The sequence below is a fragment of the Lepisma saccharinum genome, chromosome 1, assembly GCF_977018435.1.
Source record: "Lepisma saccharinum chromosome 1, izLepSacc3.1, whole genome shotgun sequence".
Taxonomy (NCBI): Eukaryota; Metazoa; Arthropoda; class Insecta; order Zygentoma; family Lepismatidae; genus Lepisma; species Lepisma saccharinum.
This window is the reverse complement of record NC_139229.1, coordinates 141,012,689-141,016,029: the sequence shown is the minus strand read 5'-3', so window position 1 is coordinate 141,016,029 and position 3,341 is coordinate 141,012,689. Positions and strand designations below refer to the sequence as shown.

At 36.8% G+C, this 3,341-nt stretch overlaps 2 non-coding genes across 2 annotated transcripts; both read right to left on the bottom strand.

Annotated features, from left to right (window-relative positions):
* Positions 1-1,451: 1,451 nt before the first annotated feature.
* Positions 1,452-1,524, bottom strand: TRNAR-CCU (transfer RNA arginine (anticodon CCU)). The gene has a single exon. It is a non-coding gene; the product is annotated as a tRNA-Arg (tRNA).
* Positions 1,525-2,950: 1,426 nt separating this feature from the next.
* TRNAR-CCU (transfer RNA arginine (anticodon CCU)) lies at positions 2,951-3,023 on the bottom strand. The gene has a single exon. It is a non-coding gene; the product is annotated as a tRNA-Arg (tRNA).
* Between the last annotated feature and the right edge of the window lie 318 nt (positions 3,024-3,341).

Sequence of the window (3,341 nt, the reverse complement as noted above, 5' to 3'; positions counted from 1 at the left end):
GAGTCACGTTTGAGCGACTATTCTCTGTCAGCTGTAAGAATGAAGGCAATGTAAACGAATCCATGGGTTGCGGGGAAACTTATTGGTTACGAAATTGCAGCTGTACAGGCAAGGGTGCCTCCTTAGATTTCTGGAAAGAGTTAATGTCATGCGAATGTTGAAATTGTACCTATATTTTATGACAAAAATATTGTTTTTTTTGTGACTTGCAGGCCGTAATAGTAATAATAATAATAATAATAATAATAATAATAATAATAATAATAATTATTATTATTATTATTATTATGCTACAGTATCCTTCGGCACGTAAAAACATAGATCAGCGGTACCATGAAGGACAGTAGATTAAATGGTCTCTGACTCTGATTGATATCTGTGCAATGTTAAATAGTACAATAAGAAAAAGAACTATTCATCAACGAAGTGATAGATGCTTATTGAAATAAAGCAATACGAATCCAGTTTCTATCTAGACTCGAGTCTGAACTTGTATACAACACCAAAGTATTTTCAATTCAATTTCATTGATTGATTGATTGAGTTGGCGTTTTAAGTCCATTTTATGCACAGGAAGGCTAATCGGGACTGGACCTACAGTTTAAAGTGGGATCTAATTCAATTTGAATTTTATTATTTTAAAGTAGTACTAGTAACAAAAATAATAGCAATAATAATAATAATAACAGTAATATTAGCAATGATAATACTTCTAATAATAGTTTCTATGACTCTGCACCCCCTCCCCCCTGAGAAACAAATCCTGCGGGCGCCCTTGAGTACAGGAATCTTGCGCGTGGGAGTATAGCACACGTGACACTGGGCTTATTGTTACTCCTGCACACGACTGTACCTGTACGCGAGTGTTTCTATAAATAATGCATTATTATCGTTTCCGTTACTTTCTTTTACATTTAACAGTTTAACAGTTTACACAAGGCTGGGATCTCTTCACTGTAGTGCATGTTTTCTCACTGTAACATCAAATGCACAATTATAACACCATGAAGCCTTGTTTCCATGATATGAAAAACTAAATATGCTGACCAAGGCAGTAATTTATTTTATTAAAAACATAAACTAAACGTAACGTTTCAACATTCTAGCAAGGTCTTCTTCAGACTCTGAAGAGATACAGAGTCTGAAGAAGACCTTCCTAGAAGGTTGAAACGTTACGTTTAGTTTGTGTCTTTAATAAAATAAATCAGTGCCTTGGTCAGCATATTTAGTTTTTCAAATGCACAAGTTTGAAAGAACATGAAAAACCGTGTCTCGTCCTGGTAAACCAATTACTCCAGTTCAGAATCGAAATAACGCAAGTAAAGTAGCCACATATCATTACAAATACTCATGTAATATAGCAACGCAATCAGCGAAACGGTAACGTGTTCCATTACTTCTCAACTCTAAAGTTCTTAGATATATTAACTCAAGTTGGAAAAAAAGGTAAGTACCCCTGGCGGGATTCGAACCCGCAATCCCCGGTTTAGGAGACCGATGCCTTATCCATTAGGCCACAGGGGCACCTGTGTATTCTCCGATATACATGTATTTCTGATTGCAAGTCAAATTGTAGACTGAAATTCTAGCCATATCGAGAGAAGTTGTTACAGGGTCAGTTCCCTCTTTTGTAGCTCCCCAATTTCCTCCCTTGCCACCGGTCCTGTACACAGGCCGAGACTCGAAACCCATGCCGTCCCGCAGTCGGAGTTCAAAGCACAACGCCTTAGACCGCACGGCCACGGAGAAGGACATATTACGCATTATTATTATATTTTTAAAAGACGCTTCTCATATTAATTTTCATTTTATTGTTTCTGTTGTTTACTCATTTACTTATTAAACTTGTTTCACTCCTTAATTTTCAAAAGTGCAGACAAATACAAATGTCCAGATTTTTTTAATCCCATGATTATATATATGGCGTCGTAGGATGAGTGATGATGACATGATGAAATTCATGAAGGAACACTAACAAAGAACACACATGCCCAGACCGGGATTCGAACCCGGGACACCTGGCGTCATAGTTGATTTTGTTAAGTATGTGCATAGCCTATAGATAACAATGTGGCAAGTCAAAAATTAATGTTTATTTAATGTGTGCGGTTTAGGTTGCCGTAACCCCTTTTGGACATTTTCATAAAGAAAAATAGGCCAACGTAATTTTTCTACACTTAATAACAAGTTCATGTTAGACATGTGTTAAAAAATGTGCTTTTGAGTGGAGGATGTGGGACCATTGACACTGGATGAAAGCGAGAGAAAGAGTTTGAGAAGCAGAGGAATAAGGAAGGAAAAAGGGAGAAACGGAAGTAGGAAAAAGAGAATGTTAGAAAGATAAGGAAATATAGGTAGGGAAAGGAAGAGAACAAAGGCAGAAGTAGAGAAACGAGGAAGAATCAGAGAGAAAAGAAAAGAGAAAAAAACAGAAGAAGGTGGAAAAGGTAGAAGTTGAAAGAGGGACGGAAAGAAAATGCGAATGATAAAGAGATATATATATATATATATATATATATATATATATATATATATATATATATATATATATATAGAGAGAGAGAGAGAGAGAGAGAGAGAGAGAGAGAGAGAGGAAAAAAAGAAAGAGAGAATCTAATCACTTATCAGTTATCACCCATGACTGGCAGACTGGTGGCGTTTTAACTTGAAGCAGCAATTCTGTCCTTTACGCTTTTGATGACATGTTTTGAGGCGTTAATTCTACTCATTTACAATTTAGGAAATGTTCCCCCGGTTTTGACAACAACAGTTCACTGAACGCACGAGGTTCAGCATTCAGCCATACACTGTGTGGAACGATCGTTCATGCATTCGGATGGTTGCTCGGCCACTACTGAGATTAATAAAGCATTCAGATTTGTGACCATGCAATAATTTGCTAACAAACACGTGATAGCAATGCTAAAAAATCCCGCCAGAAAAAAATACTTACCCCTGGCGGGACTCGAACCCGCAATCCCCGGTTTAGGAGACCGATGCCTTATCCATTAGGCCACAGGGGCTGGGTGGCAAACGTGCTTTTATTTATTGCTGTATTTCTGTAACCGTAACTGAATTACATTTTCCCAAACTAGCTGTAACAGTTAGATCTTGAGCAATGTAATTGCTACTCGTTTACTTCAACCTGATGTTTGGATGGACTTTGCATAGACTCTTTTGTGCAAGAATTTAATGCGGGGTTTATGAAATGTGAAGCTTTACAATGGTTTACGTTTTCCAATCTAATGAAAATATTTGTGTTGCGGAATGACTATTATATTGCTACGGGGGAAGATAAAATCAGCGATGAAAATTTTTATTTTATTTTATTTTGCAATAAC